Source organism: Balaenoptera physalus, assembly GCF_965194825.1.
Source record: "Balaenoptera physalus genome assembly, chromosome: 1".
Taxonomy (NCBI): Eukaryota; Metazoa; Chordata; class Mammalia; order Artiodactyla; family Balaenopteridae; genus Balaenoptera; species Balaenoptera physalus.
The window spans coordinates 157,144,542-157,160,125 of record NC_138882.1 but is presented as its reverse complement, the minus strand read 5'-3'; the positions used below and the strand labels follow the sequence as shown (position 1 = coordinate 157,160,125).

General features: G+C 47.9%; 1 protein-coding gene across 6 annotated transcripts in view; it reads left to right on the top strand.

The window, feature by feature from the left end:
• LOC309646906 (uncharacterized protein) overlaps positions 1 to 15,584 on the top strand; it is a 231,055-nt gene that overhangs the window by 14,976 nt on the left and 200,495 nt on the right. For 2 of the 6 annotated variants that reach the window (XM_082433747.1, XM_082433746.1), the window contains exons 1-3: positions 3,258 to 7,879; positions 9,290 to 9,380; positions 11,982 to 12,194. The exons of 1 other annotated variant lie outside the window; for it this stretch is intronic. The gene's annotated coding sequence lies outside the window, so the exon portion shown is untranslated. Of the gene's footprint in view, positions 1 to 3,255; positions 7,880 to 9,289; positions 9,381 to 11,981; positions 12,195 to 15,584 lie in introns of those variants that run through there. 3 more of the 6 variants (XR_014255641.1, XR_014255640.1, XR_014255642.1) reach the window with 3 other exon arrangements.

The following is a 15,584-nucleotide window of genomic DNA, read 5'->3' as shown; positions in this document are numbered from 1 at the left end:
AGCGTGGCACATGGTTGCCCGTGCACAGCCACCCCCCCGCGGCTGCCTGGGTGGTCGTCTCATGGGATCATTGTAGGAGAGTATGGTGGGCTGGCAGCAACACTATGCCACCACTTCACTCAGCGGCCAAGCCTCCCTACTTCCCGCCAGCTCACATTCCCATCCATCCTGTTTCAAACAGGGCAGGGCACTTAACTCCCCTGAGGAGCCAACACCCCAGGAAAGCTGAACAGTTTCTCCAAGAATTCTGGGACATGATTGCATCTCATATTGGATTTTCATTATGTTTGTGTGATACAGTCCCCTCCTCAGTGCTTGTCATAATTACAGAATTTGATTTATCTTTCACCTCCTTTTAAATTTATTCTAAAATGAACATGGCCTTACCCTGATTTGGCCTTTTACTCACTGTGTTACCTTGTCCTACCAAATTATCTTTGGACAGCAGTCATTCATGAAAAATTTTCATTGTTCCAATTCCTGAACAATTTTGGGGCCAGTCAATGGCAAGGTGATTTTTGCTGCTTGAAGCTGCGTCTGTCCGCCCTATGGTGTTTTGTCTGTCAAGTAGCCCCCTTACAAACTATTGAAAAGGTTTCAGAACACTACCCAAGATAATAATTTTGAGCAAAATTTAAAAAAATAGATGATCTGACTTTAACCATAAGAATGACACTGCTCGGCACAGACTTCAGTCTGTGCAGTCAACATTGAGACATTGCAGGCTTGCACATTACAGAATCAGATGGGCCCTATGAACATCCTGGCTTCACTGGATGCATCCAAACCTTGCCTCGACATGGCACCCGGAGACCATCCTGGTCTTTGTATGGCACACTGGGGTAAGTGGAAAGGGATTGTGGTCAGAAGCCCCAGATTGTGGGGATCAGGGGCTACACTCACTGTGTAAATGGAATCATGAGATTCAGCACAGGGCTGCCCACAGAGAAGGTCCACTGAAACCAGCGAGGAGTAAGTTCAGAGGAGGAGTGATTGTATCTGGACAGTGGGGTTCTGGAAGATTACCTGGAGGAAGTGGGCTTTGGTCGAAGGCCTTAAAGGTTTAAGAGAATCTCCGTTAAATGCAGACAGTGGTGGAAGGAGAGACTGACGGTATTTTGAGCACTGCCAGGTGACGGTGGTGGCACTGGGGCAGAGGGGATGTGAGCACAGGTGTAGCAGCGAAGGTTCTTCACCATTTGCAATTGTACAATCACTTTTTAATAATTATCTTGAGAGCAGAGACCCTATCTCCCTTATTCATCTCTGTATCCCCAGCAGGGCCTGGAAGGATGGTGGGTTTGGACACAGGGCAAGGAGAAGGGAAGGCATTCCTGGAGCGGAAGTAGTGTGGGCAAAGGCACAGAGGTAGGAAAGCATGAAACATGGGTTGAGATCAATGAGGAGCCTGGTTTGTCTGGAAAATAGAGTGTGTGCCGGGGAGTTGTGGGCAATGAGGTTAGAAGGTGGGCAGGAATGCTATATTTTCCAGCTTGGGTCTGAGGCCACAGCAGTGATTCCCTGCAGAAGGGCAGGGGAAAGGATAGGGCAGCAGCGGGGTTTGCTGTGTGGCCCATGGCAGGCTGGGGATGCGTGGCAGGAGGCTGCAGCCACCTTCCTGAGTTTCTTTCCAGCCCCTTGTCTCTTCCGGTGTTATGCAACTGGGTGTTGATGGAAGGGACAAAAATGTCATTTTCCCTCTGTGGGCAGACACACACACATCAATCCTGAGAATGATTTTTTTTTCCATTTGTCAACAGCCAGAAAAAGGCTGAAGGTATAAAGTTCAGAACTGGCAGGGCTGGAGGACCAACAGGAGAAGGGCTGAGGATCTTTGAGTTTCAGAAGCTGCAGCAACAGCTGGGAGCTGGGGAGAAAAAGAAAGAGGAATTTCCACGAAGCCTCTGCGGTGGCCTGTGGAAGACCATGTGGAGTGTCTGGAGAGGGTATGCGCTCTCTCCGGAGCCTGGGCTACGCTGGGGGTTGGCACCCGTGCCCATCAAACACTTCTTTGGGTGTGGAGGGTAAGGCCCTCCGTGCCAGGGCTGCAAGCACCTGGTCTCACTGCCAGAGCCTTGCTGCCTGGGTTGATATCTTGAGTCCATGGCCTGCCAGCTCAGTGACCTCGAGGAAGTTGCTCCACATCTTGGTGCCTCCCTTTCTTTGTCTGTAAAACAGGAGTCACAACATCTGTCTTCCAGGGTTAAGACAATTATGTGAGTTAATATTTCCTTAGAACAATGCATGCGGTAAGTGCTCAATAAATGTTAGTTGTTGTTGTTGTTGTTATTATTATTATTATTGAGAAAATGGAGGTCAGAGAAAGGACATGATGAGGTTATATACACTCAGGTCCAGCTGGGATTAGAATGGCTGCCTTTGGGCTTTAAGGAAGGTTACCTTACTTTCTGTATATGCTGATTAAGAAGTCAGGGAAAGAGTACATATTTTAAACAACAATTTTTAATTATTAAAATTAAAAAACAAAGTTGATGTTTAAATCTGTACCTGTCCAAAAGCTCAGGTATCTGGAATAATGCATTAATCAAAGGTTCTAGATAGGTGAAGTTTCACCATATGTATATTTAGATATGTGGCAGTTGGACACACATGATAATTAAAAATTGAATGTAAGCACTGCCAATATTGGGAAGATGTCATATGAAAGTGTTTTGTTTTGTAATGTAAAGATCGCTAGACTTGGAGACCAAAGATTTGGGTGCTGGCTCAGCTAGTAACTGGCTATGTGTCTGGGCAAGTATGTCTTCCTGAGACTCGATTTCCTCATCTGTAAGATGAGGATAAAAATTCATTATCAATGATGATGATGGTAACAATAACAATACCTGTAAATGAGAATCATCACAAGAAATAGCAAAACAGGAAATGCCTGTGTATAATTTCAAAATGCTAAACTTTTCTCCATTCCTAAGTAGAATTTACTTTTTCAAACTTTAGTTTTCCCACGTTATTAAATAAATAATTCTTTACTGTAACAACATTAAAAACTACCGTGAGCAAAGAGAAGAAAATTAAAAATCAGCTTAATATAATTATGTATTTGGTTTCTACTGAAAAATTGAAAATCTGTTTACCTTTAACAGATGTTCAGGAGGTGACCATTTGCATTTCACTTCATTCTCATCAGAGTCCTGGGGGGCAGGCAGGGCTGGGATTATTAATTTTGTTTTATAGGCAAAGAAATTGAGGCCCAGAGAGGTTCCTGACTTGATTGAAGCCACACAGCTAACTTTGTTTCTTCTGGATGGAGGAGAGAGGAATCCCTTCCAACTAAGCCAGGAGAGCCGGGGAGTGTGGGCAGCTGGGCTACTGACTGGGGAAGAGGAAGAGGGGAAGGCAGCTGGGCCAGCCCCAGACGTGCAAGAAGACATGCGAGCTCAGGCAGGAGCCTTGATGTGTGTGGAGCCTACCCTCTCCAGCTGTGGGTTTGCTTTTCCAGGGCACAATTCCTGGTCACCCCTTACCGGGCCATCCTCACCCTTGGAACGCTCCAAGGATTGGGAAGATTTTTAGGTAGACGGAGGAGATGGAAAGAAGGGGACAGGGGCGGGTCCATTAGGTGGTGAGAGCTGCACAAGCAAAAGCACGGACAGAAAGACTTCAGGATCAACTGGTCCCTAAATGAATTTATATTTCCCAACTTGATGTCCCCTCTCCCATCCACCAAAGTGCTCCTCCTCTGGTGTCCCTGTCTCAGCAAATGACACCATCCTTCACCTTAGCTTAGGTGTTACCTCTTCCAGGAAGCCTCCCCCGTTCGCTCTGCCAGCCTCTGGTCGTGTCAGACTTACCTGGACTGACATCTCTTGAGTGGCCTTGGTCTAGGGTGTGTGTGTGCCCCCACTTGTCCTTTCATGTACCCTCATCAATCCTACCCACCTCCAGACCCAGAGGTTGCCTGTGGGTCAGACCTTTGCTGTCACTGACCAGCTGTGGACCGGAGCCACACTCCCAGATTCCCCAGGACGATACCTGTCGTACATTCCATTCTGTTGTCACTCTGTTCCCTAGAGGCTGGAGTTGGCCAGGTGTGCTGAATTTCAGTTCAGAAAATCCTGTTGCTATGGCTGTGCAACCTCAGCTGAGGGAGTACTAGGATGTCAAACCTGAGCTTCACAGCTATGAAAATTTTCAATGAGACAAAAATATGTAGGCATTCTTTGCAAATTTAAGTGCTGTCTTCAAAGGTAAACTTTCATCATCACTATTACTATTACTGTTATCAATAAGGTCTCTCTATCTCTCTCAAGGTGAGAAATTACCTTCTCTATCAAGCTTCACTTTTCTTAGATCCTCTTATAGACAAGTAGACTCCGCTCCTGCACCTGGGTCATCCATTCATCCACATTCAACTGCTTATGCAATCAGTTTCTTCCCTCCCTCCCTCCTTGCTTTCCTTCCTTCTTGCCTTTCCTCCATCATGTATGCTGATCTATCCACCAACGACCATCCACTCACCATTTTTTTCAATTTATTTGAAATAACCCGCCACCGAAAACAGTTCATCCATTTTTCCCACGCCTAGCCCGCACCTCTGACAACCACCAATCTGTTCTCTGTATCTATAAGCGTGGTTATTTATTTATATTCCACATAATAAGAGAGATTATATGGTATTTGTCTTTTTCAGTCTGACTTATTTCATTTAGCATGATGCCCTCGAGGGCTGTCCATGTTACTGCAAGTGGTAAGATTTCATTCTTTTTATGGCTGAATAATATTGCATTATCTATATCTATATCTGTGTCTATGTCTATATATCGCACAGTTTCTTTATCCACTGATGGGCACTTAAGTTGTTTCCATATCATGGTTATTGTAAATATTGCTGCAATGAACATGGGGATGCAGATTAGTTAGTGTTGTCATTTTCTTTGGGTAAATACCCAGAAGTGAACTTACAGGATCAAATGGTAATTTTATTTTTAATGTTTTGAGGAACCTCCGTACTGTTTTCCATAGTGGCTACACCAATTTACATTCCCACCAGCAGTGCAGGGGGTTCTTTTTCTCCACATCCTCACCAACACGTGTTATTTTTAGTTTTTTTGACAATAGCCATTCTGACAGGTATGAGGTGATAGCTCATTGTGGTCCTGACTTGAATTTTCCCAGTGATGTAGAGCATCTTTTTATGTACCTGTTGGCCATCTGTCTGTCTTCTTTGAAAAATATCTATTCAGATCTTTTGCCCAGTTTTAATCAGACTGTTTTTTCGCTATTGAATTGTATGAGTTCTTTATATATTTTGGATATTAACCCCTTATCAGATATATGATTTGCAGATATTTTCTCCCATTTGGTAGGGTAGGTCACCTTTTCATTTTGTTGATGGTTTCCTTTGCTATGCAGAAACTTTTAGTTTGGTGTAGTCTCACTTGTTTATTTTTGCTTTTGTTGTTTTTGCTTTTGGTGTCAGATTAAAAAAAAAAAAAATCTCCAAGACCTCTTAATTCACCCACTGTTATAAAGATGGTATGCTAGATAATGGATTTAATTTTCCATCCATCCAACCATACCTCCATCCATCCATCCTTCACCATTTTCTTTATATCTCTCTCGTTTCTTCACCTCAACTCCCTCAGTTCTCTGAGTGGCCTCCCCAATCTCTCAGCCTTCCAATTTAGAAATGTCCGTTTGAAATTGTAGGTACCTTCTACAGAGTATCTGTAACCACCTTTTCTAGCTCAGAGGGGTTTTTCTGGACTCTTCAGTTGTCCTTCCACCAGGGACCACCTTGGTCTGGTTTGTTTCCAGAATTTCAGTCTTATTGTCTCCTTATTGAATTCTCCCCATTTGCCTGGCCTTTTTGTATTTTATCCAGACTTTTGTGCCTTGTCTCAGATCATTTCCTCTGCCTGGACTGCTCTTCCTTACACCCTTTCCTGTTGGTGACTTTCTGTTTATCCTCCAGGACACTTAGTTCAAATGTCACTCTTTTGTGACACTGTCTCTTTCTCATCTTTCCACATCACCTTTTCCAGCTGAATTAACAGTCCCCTCCTCTGTGCTCCCTCAACAATTTGTACATCTCTCTAGCACAGCACTCACCACTCTGAATTTTAATTAATTGCTTGCTTGTCTGTCTCACTGGCTGGAGGGAGCATGCTTAACCCATCACTGCACTTCTTGTACCTGGCACAGAGCTGGGCTAGTAGTAGCATCTATCTATCTATCATGATCATCATCACCTATCCATCATTTGTCATCTATGTATCTATTATCTATCAATTATTTATCATCAATCAGTCATTTGTTTATTTTCTATCAATCATTTATCACCTATCTGTTATCTATTGCCTGTCTAATATCAATCAATCTGTTTATCTATCTATGGAATGAATAACTAACTCACTCTGTGGGTAAATGATCTCTGTCCCTCACCGCTGTGGTCTCCATTTATCTAGTCACACCCCACTCTTCCTTGAAAGCTTTGCTCAGATACGTGCTTCATGAAATCTTCCTTGATTTCGCTGCCCCAGTCAGAATTTCCACTCTCTGTTCTAATTGTCCCAGTGCTTTGTTGAAGGGGAGATGGAGGGGGGACTGGGAAGAGGTAGCATGTGGAGACTGATGGCACCTCTCTTCTCCTCCCACTTCTCCTCTGTCTTAGCTGTGTGTCCTTATACAGGCCCCTGACCAGCCTGGCATGCTTGATCCTTGGGAATCCAGCTTCCCCCCCACCCCCTACCCCATGTCCCAGGTGACCTAGGCAGGCTAAGAGAGGAGCCTTCAGAGGTGCTGAGACAAAGCTGGCCCTTTCCAGGATAGGAGGGACATGTTCACCAAGAGAACTGTCCAAGAGGATGGGCCCAGGCTAAGGGACTTATGTAAATCAGAAGCAAATTGAATGCAAATATTATGCAAATATACATGTGGTTCTCCTGATTGCTTCTTTCAGTGGGAGGGGGCCCTTGGCAAGCCTCTTGCCTGGGTCACTGGAAACAGGATGAGTAGGGACCACCCCCCCTTTCCATTTATTCTCCTTCCCTCCTCCCACAAGACCCATCATCTCTATCTGTGACTATAGCTACAGCCAATGCTTTTGTCATGAGTGTGTGGGGCTAGGGCTTCCTATCCCCCTCTCCTTAGGGGTGGGCTGGCTTGTGTCTCCCCTGTCAGACTGGGGAGTCCCTGAGGGAAAGTAGGGGCAGGAATGCTGAGGTCAGCTTATCTCAACCCCAGCTAAATCCTGAGAGGATGTATATGGGGAGAGATCCTTCTCCATGACTGTCTCAGCTTTACCTGAGGAGTTCTGTCCCTTTATACCTCACTGTCCCCATAGCCCATACTCCCACAGAGGAGGGAAACCCAGGGAAGGAGGCTGGAATGAGACTTGAAATTCTTGGTTTGGAGTATGGCAGAATCCTGTTTTGTTTACTCCATCAAAAAAAAAAAAAAGTTGTTTTTCCCGGGGGAAGAAAAGTTCAAGTCATTTCCATAAACAGGTCCACCTCCTCCCCTGAACCAGAGAGCAGGCTCCTTAGCCGAGCCTGGCTCTTGGTCCCAGTGTGAATGAGTCAGTCCCCACAGGCTGCTCCGTGATCCAGGGCATGTCTTTAATTAAGGGGACAATTGCTTGGCTCAAGGTTGAGGGCTTCTAGCCAACAGGTCCACCCCCTGGCAGATACATTCCATCCTGCGAATCTTCTTGCAGCCTGTCTCAGAGTCAGGCCTCTTTCCTTTTTCTTGCTGAAGAGACAAGATGTGGGCAAATTGGAATGAGAGATGGGGGAGCAACCACCTTCTATGATCCTGTCTGGACCCTAGTGAGTACTTCTCCAAGAATCTGGAGCTAGTAAGAGCAGAGATATGCTGGACCAGAGCCCTCGACATCTGTATCCTTCAGTCTTGGAGGGTGAGAGACCAACCCCTCATTTTACAGGGGCCCAGGGATGGAAGGCTCTTCTTAAGGTCACACAAAAAGGCAGTGACAGAACTCGGATGCTAGAATTCTGAGCTTGTGCTGAGTTTAGTTCATTGACTTCTTTGTCCAATGGGCATTGATCTGAGCAAGAAGTAGATAAATTAGATGGTGGAGGCCTGGGCTTCTGGGCTCATCACTTAGTAGGCTATTTTCTCAGCAGTTGTGTTTCCACCTGCAGAATAGTTTTTTTTTCTTCTTTGTTTCAAACTGTGCTCCTTTTGTGGACAGAGCCTCTGTCTGTTGTTTGGTTCTGCCAGTTAGTGAAGTTCCTGGAGGAGTCCTTTGTCATCTACAAAGGTTGCTAGTGCTGGAGCTGCTGTGCTGGGGTTCCCGAGTGACCCCTAGAGTCTGGGAGGAGCCTGGGTCCTGGGATGCTGAGGATGGAGGGGAAGGGTCTGAGGTGTGGGCACTGGATGGGTGGCGTGCTGGGCATTTCCTAGGACTGCTGGGTTCCCAGATTGTCCCTGGAAAAGAGGAGCAGGGCTCAGATACCCAGGACCCGTGGGGAAAGGAGGAAGTTGTGAGGTCTGGAGCGCTTTTCTCTCCTCAAAGACAGCTGAAAGCTGGGGATGTGTGCAGGGAGAGTTGTGCCCCACACATCTGCTTCTCCAGCAACTCAGCCAGGACTGCTGAGTCCCTTCTAAAGGGTAACAGATGGACCACAGTGCGGGCACCGGAAAGCAGCGCCAAGTCCTCATATCATGATCACAGTCTGAGGCCCATGGTATTTGACTAGCAGCAAGGCCTGACAGGGAAGTTGTGCCCCGAGGCTGCCTGTGCACCGAGATGGCTCCTTCCGTAGCGGGCCTTGGGAACCTGGTGTCTTGGTGGCCGGGTGTGTACCTCTGCCCACATATTCTCATCTAGGGACATCCTGGAAATAATGTAGTGGAAGGTGGGGTGGGTCCATAGGAGGTATAGTGACCTGTGTCATTGGGAATGCCGTGTGTGTGTGTGTGTGTGTGTGTGTGTGCGTGTGTGTGTGTGTACAGGGACATGTTTCACCTCTCAGCATCTCTAGTATTGTGTGTAGAGGTTAAGCTTAAGGGCACAAGGTCTGGAGCTACAGTACCCAGGTTCAAATCCTGACTCTGCCACTTACTAGTTGTATGACCTTAGGCAAGTCACACCACCTCTCTGTGTCTCAGTTTCCTCATCAAGAAAATGGGGATAACCTGCCTTATAGGGTTGTTGTGAGATTGACTTCATGAACACTGGCATCTAGTAAGAGTCATTTGTATTATTTTGCACAACAACACTTCCTGTCAGTCTCTCTTATGAGTCTTAGGACTGGGGTCGGCAGCAGCTCCACAGATGTTCACTGCTTTCTCTGCATTTCAGAGGAGACCTGGATCTGGGGAGCAGCATGGTCCAGTAGAGCAAGTCCAAGCTTATGCAGCCAGGTAGACCTGGGTTCTAAGCTACTTATAAGGTATGTAACCTTGGTTAAGTGACCTCAGATCTCTGTACCTCAGTTTTCCCATCTGTAAAGTGGGGACAATTCTTATCTCATAGAGAAATTGTGAAAATTAGATGAGAGGACATATGAAATCTCCCAGCTCACTGCCTGCCAAGTAGTAGCCTGTCAGTGATTAATGTGGTTTGTTCCTTTTTGATTTTCATAATGGCTACAACAGAGTTGAACTTTTACTCTATGTGTATCTCTTTTTTTTCTTTTTTTTTTTATTAATTTATTCATTTATTTTTGGCTGTGTTGGGTTTTTTTTTTCGTTTCTGTACGAGGGCTTTCTCTAGTTGCGGTGAGCGGGGGCCACTCTTCATTGCGGTGCGCGGGCCTCTCACTGTCGCGGCCTCTCTTGTTGCGGAGCACAGGCTCCAGACGCGCAGGCTCAGTAGTCGTGGCTCATGGGCCTAGCTGCTCTGCGGCATGTGGGATCTTCCCAGACCTGGGCTCGAACCCGTGTCCCCTGCATTGGCAGGCGGATTCTCAACCACTGCGCCACCAGGGAAGCCCTATGTGTATCTCTTTAATTGCAACGATTATTTGATTGGCAGTGATAATAACATTCATAATAGTAATATCCCCCCCCGCCTCCTATACTGTTGTTTACTGATTACATATTATTCATATATATCATCACATGTAATCCTCACAACAGCCCCGTGAAGTACGTGGTACCATTCTCCCCACTTTTTAATTTTTTTGCATGTCATAATTTTTTAAAAACTTTTTATTTTATATTGGAGTATATCCGATTAACAATGTTGTAATAGTTTCAGGTGTACAACAAAGTGACTCAGCCGTACATTTACATGTACCCATTCTTCCCCAGACTCCCAGAAACATCCAATCCATCCCCACTTTAAAGATGAGGAAAATGAGGCACCTTAAGAAGGCAAGTGGCTTCCGACAAGGCACCAGGCAGGTTTTGCAGAGGGATCCCCTTTCCAGCAAAGCAGAGGCCACGGCTCAATTGGGTCCGGGGGCGGGGTGCTGGGGTGGGGCATGTGCTTATGCAAATGGATGAGTGCTAATCACTTTCCTAATGGGAAGCACGTGGGGAGATAGGATCTGCAGCAAAGCGGAAAGACCTTCCAGAAGAGTGGAGTTGGGAGAAAACCCAGAGAAATCTGGGAAGATAAGGCACTGCCCTGAGAACTCACTGCACTGTGGGTGGGCGCCGGGCAGTGAGTCCAAGGCAGGCTGGGATGTGTGTAGTTAACCGACTGCCTTGGGCCAGGAGCAGCTTGGAGAGCAGGGTCCCTCTCCCTGAGCCAGGCCCACTTGCTGGGCAGCCTAGCACAGGGTTCCTGGATACCTCCTCCTCTTTACTTTGCTCTGTGTTGGGTCCTGGTGTCATCCAGACACGTCTAAACCCTGCCTCCTAGAAGAAGAGTTCAGTAGAGTGAGCACCTGGACTCTAAAGCCAGATCATCTGGATTCAAATCTAATTTCTGCCACTTTACTAGCTGTGTGACCTTGGACAAGTTACTCAACCTCTCTGTGCTACAGTTTCCTCATCTGTAAACTGGGATGTTAATATGTTAGTGATGATGCTATACTGAGGATTAAGTGAATTAATCCATGTAGAAGGATTAGAAGAATGGCTGAGACATAACAAGTACTGGACAAGTGATAGATGCTGTTGTTGTTGTTGTTATTATTATTACTTTAGAAAGATAATAAAATTTGGCCAAGTCCTTCCTTGCTTAAAATCTTTCCAGCGTGTCCCATTGCCCTCGGGCTCCAGCGCATTCTCAGTGCTGTGGTCTGCATGTGGCCCCTGCTCATGCTCCAGCTTTCACTCCCTGATCCAGTCCCCTGCAGCCACCCTGAATGACTTGTGTTTTCCTGAATGTTCCATACTCTTCCCTCTGGGCCTTTGCATATGCAGTTTCCTTGGCTTGGAGTTTCCCCTTCGAAGGATGTGCCTTCCCCCACAGCCTATGTTTTTGGCTGTTGCCAAGGAAGCTTATTTCTGAGGCCCATCAGATTTTGATGCCTACGCCTGCGTCCTCATGACCTCTCATGTCCCACTATCCCAGCACTTGCCACTGAGTTGTGATTGCTCAGGGTCTGTCTCCCCCATTGGGCTGGGTCGCCCCTCTGTACCCTGTGCACAGAGCAAGTCCTGACCCAGAGGAGTTTTGACAAGCGTTTGTTGAACAAATCTAGAGGGGAACTCAGATAAGTACCCCAAGCTAACTGCCTTGAGGTCCTATCCGGCTTCTATAGGCGAGACAACACAATCTGAGAACACGGCAGCTTGATGGGCAGTGGAGGCTGGTGGTTATGTAACAGGCTCTCCAGACAAACAGACTGGGGTTTGAATCTTGGCCCAGCTTCTTGTGAGCTCGGTGACTTTGGGCAAATTGTGTAACCTGTCTGAACTTCAATTTCTACCCTGGTAGATGGGAATAAAAATAGACACTAAGCATGAAATGAAATAATGACGTAAAGTGCTTTATACCATATGTGGCACATAGTAAAGGCCGTTAAATGGTGACTGTCTGCTTCACCATCACCACGATCCATGCCTAAAGTTGCCTATCACACGTGCTGTCTTTATAGCCACCACCTCTAACCTGGAGGCGGCAGCCAGTGTGCGAACCGCATCCAGAGGTAGTAAACCATCTCTGGGCACTGCCTTTCACACCGTCAGCAAGGAGGGGCCACCTGGGAATCTAAGTGGAAAGAGGACCAGCTCGGTGATCAGACCTCCACCTGGCGGCCCTGCAGGACCCAGCCACTTCCAGAGATCTCTTCTGGCATTTGGATTCTAAGGTTTGGTCCCCTGGATTCTAGCATTTGAAATTGTCTTCTATCTGAGATTCTACTGTATGATTAAAGCCACACCGTGTATGGGCCAAAGCTAGCATGCATTCATTTATTCATTCCACACTTACTGAGGACTTGCTCTGTGGCTGGAGTTGCGGATACCAAGACTGATAGGGTACCGTGAGCCTGCACTCAAATTGCTCACAGCCTGGAGGGGCAGAGATATAAACGAGCAATTAAAGACCAAGCTGTCAGGGACTGTGAAGGGGTCGGGGGGCTATGGGAGCCCCAACTCGGACACCCGACACTCCCGAGCCCTTCCTCTGTCCCAGGTACCACGCTAAGTGGTCTCTATGTGGAATGCAATTTGGTCTTTCAAGAGCCCAGCAGTTAGGCATGAACGTTGGACTCATCTGAATTTGTTTTCTGTTGCTGCTGTAACAAATTCCCACCAAACTTAGTGGCTTAAAACAACACAGAACTATAATCTTACAGTTCTGGAGCCAGAAGTCCAGAACCAGTTTCGCTGGACTAAAGTTAAGGTGTTGGTAAGGGCGGGTGTTTTCTGGAGGCAACGAGGGCAAAATCCATTTCCCTGCCTCTTTAGCTTCTAGAGGCTGCCTGTGTTTCTCAGCTCTTGGCCCTTGCATCACTCCAATCTCTGCTTCTGTCACCATACCCCCTACTCTCACTCCGACCCTCTGCCTCCCTCTTATAGGGACCCTTGTGATTACATTGGATCCGCCCAGATAATCCAGGATAATCTCCACATCTTAAAACCCTTAACTTAATCACACCTGCAAAGTCCCTTTTACTACATAAGGTAACACATTCACAGGTTCCAGGGGATTAGGATGTAGACGTCTTTGGGAGGGGGTGTTATTCAGCCTACCGCACCATCTTACAGATGAGAAAACTAGGGGATATGAAGGTTAAGGAATTTCCTGAGTCATTTAGTCAGTAACTGGCAAATCCAGCGCTCCCTGGTTTTAGGCCTCAAGCTCTTAGCCCTAAAACAAGAAAGCTGCTGGTGGAGGTGAACCTTGAACCAGGTTTTGAAGAATGAACTGGAGTTAACAAAAGGTGTGGCAGGTAGAGGAATGGTGTGGGCCACGGCATAGTGGTGAAAATAAGCTTAGCATCCGGTGTGTTTTGGGGCCATAAATTACTCAGAATGGCTGGAGTGTGGCGTGGGTGACAGGGAGCAGGTGGGTAGGGTCTGGATCCTGGAGCTGCCGAGAGTGGGCTGAGATGCCTGCAGTTAACCTGAAAGACGTGAAGATCCACGGGGTGGGGCTGGGGTTACCTGTATGTCCTGGGTCAAATCCCTTCCCCTCTCTGACCCTTGCTTTCCAGTCGAGGGAAACGGTGGGCCAGCTCTTCTGCTGTGACTGGGTGAGTCTGCCTGCCCTCTCATTGCCTGGCCTGGTCCCATCCATCTCTGGGCAGAAACAAGGGCTGGATGAACTGCTCCCTTCCCCCACACCAGGACAGTGACGGTTTCCAAATATCTGTCTGTTGAAATAATGTTCTCTGGGCGCTGGGCCTCCCTCCCTCCCTCACATTCCTGGGTGAGCCTGCCTGTTTGGCTTGCTCGGACAAATATTGACTTTCTCTGTCCTTCTCACTCTGGGTCTGTTTAAAAGGCATCAATCTTTGCCGGGGTGTGAGCTCCCTCTCCGTAACCTGTGGCCTCTGCGGTCCTGTCGGGGCAGGGAGCGGTGGGGAGGGGCTCGCAGGCCCTGGGGACCCCCCTTGGGCGGCATTCAAGAGGCTTTCATGGAACGGTCAGGTGCCTCCCATCCGGTCCCTGCAGCGTGGCATCCACATGGAGACCCTCCAGACACCTTCCTCCTGGCTTCACAATCCCGAGCGGCGGAGTTGTGTGATCCTCTGTTAGAAAACCCTGCTGACTCTACCTTCAAAATCCTACCCACAGTCCAGCCACTTCTCAGCCTCCCCTGCTACCATCTGTGTCCAAGAACCATCCTATTGCTCCCGGATTATTAACCTCCTAACTGGTCTCTCTGCTCCTGCCCTCTTCCCTTCAGGCTGTTCTCAAACGTTGGAGCCAGAGTGGTCCATTAAATGGTCGTCAGATCCTGCCACTCCTGTGCTCCCAGCCCTCCAGTGGCCTCCCAGCCACTCAGAAGAAAAGTAAAATTCTTACAGTGGCTTAAAAGTCCTCCATCATCTGTCTGCGCCTTCCTTCCCTGACCTCCCTCCTCGCTCACTCCTGGCCTCTATGCTCCAGCCTCACTGGCCTCCTGGTTGCGCCTCAGCCTGAGAAACTTCGCACTCACTGTTCCCTCTGTCTGGACTGGTCTCCCTCTCCCCTACTTCTTTGTTGTTTTTGCTCAGATGTCACCTTCTCAGTGAGCCCTTTCCTGGACAGCACCCCCTGCCCTCCCCCTAGCACTCTGTGTCCCCTCCTACTTTATCCTTCTCCATAGCCGTTCCCTACAGCTAACACACTGTGTATTTTAATTTTTTTAAAAATTTTATTTATATTTTGGCTGTGTTGGGTCTTCGTTGCTGCGCACGGGCTTTCTCTAGTTGCGGCGAGCGGGGGCTACTCTTCGTTGCAGTGTGCGGGCTTCTCATTGTGGTGGCTTCTCTTGTTGTGGAGCATGGGCTCTAGGCACGCAGGTTTCAGTAGTTGTGGCACGTGGGCTCAGTAGTTGTGGCTTGCGGTCTGTAGAGTACAGGCTCAGCAGTTGTGGCTCACAGGCTTAGTTGCTCTGCGGCGTGTGGGATCTTCCCGGACCAGGGCTCGAACCCGTGTCCCCTGCACTGGCAGGCGGATTCCTAACCACTGCGCCACCAGGGAAGTCCTACACCGTGTATTTTAATCATTGATTTTGTTTATTGGCTGTCTCTCCTGAGGGCAGCGATTTTTGTCTGTTTCATTCGCAGCTGCATCGTCCACACCTAGAACAGCGCTGTCCCACCGCAAAGGGCCTGACCGTCTGTGGAGTGAATGCGTGACTCCCTGCTTTGTAGATGAGAGTTAATGGGTTGTTAGTGTAATAGCCAATATTTATTATGTGCTTTCTGGGCACTTTACGTACACAAGCTCACCAAATGCTCACAACAACCAGTCCATAAGGTGGGCATCTCTATTGCCCTCTCTCACGGACGAAAGAAAGGAGGCACCAAGTGGCATAGGGCTGGGTCCTGGCTGCCTCGCCACGCTGCGTCCAACCCCGAGTGCGTGCGTGCGTGTACCACAAAAGGCCAACTGTGGGGTGAGCTGGTGTCCAAGCTCGTGAGCCACCACCCCCTCCCCTCCTGCCTCCCACCTGTTACCAGGACGGCCCGTGCACGAGCTCGCAGATTCATCTCGGTCCATCTCGCCCCATGGCACTTGGCCAGGCCCCTCATTCATCTCCTGCT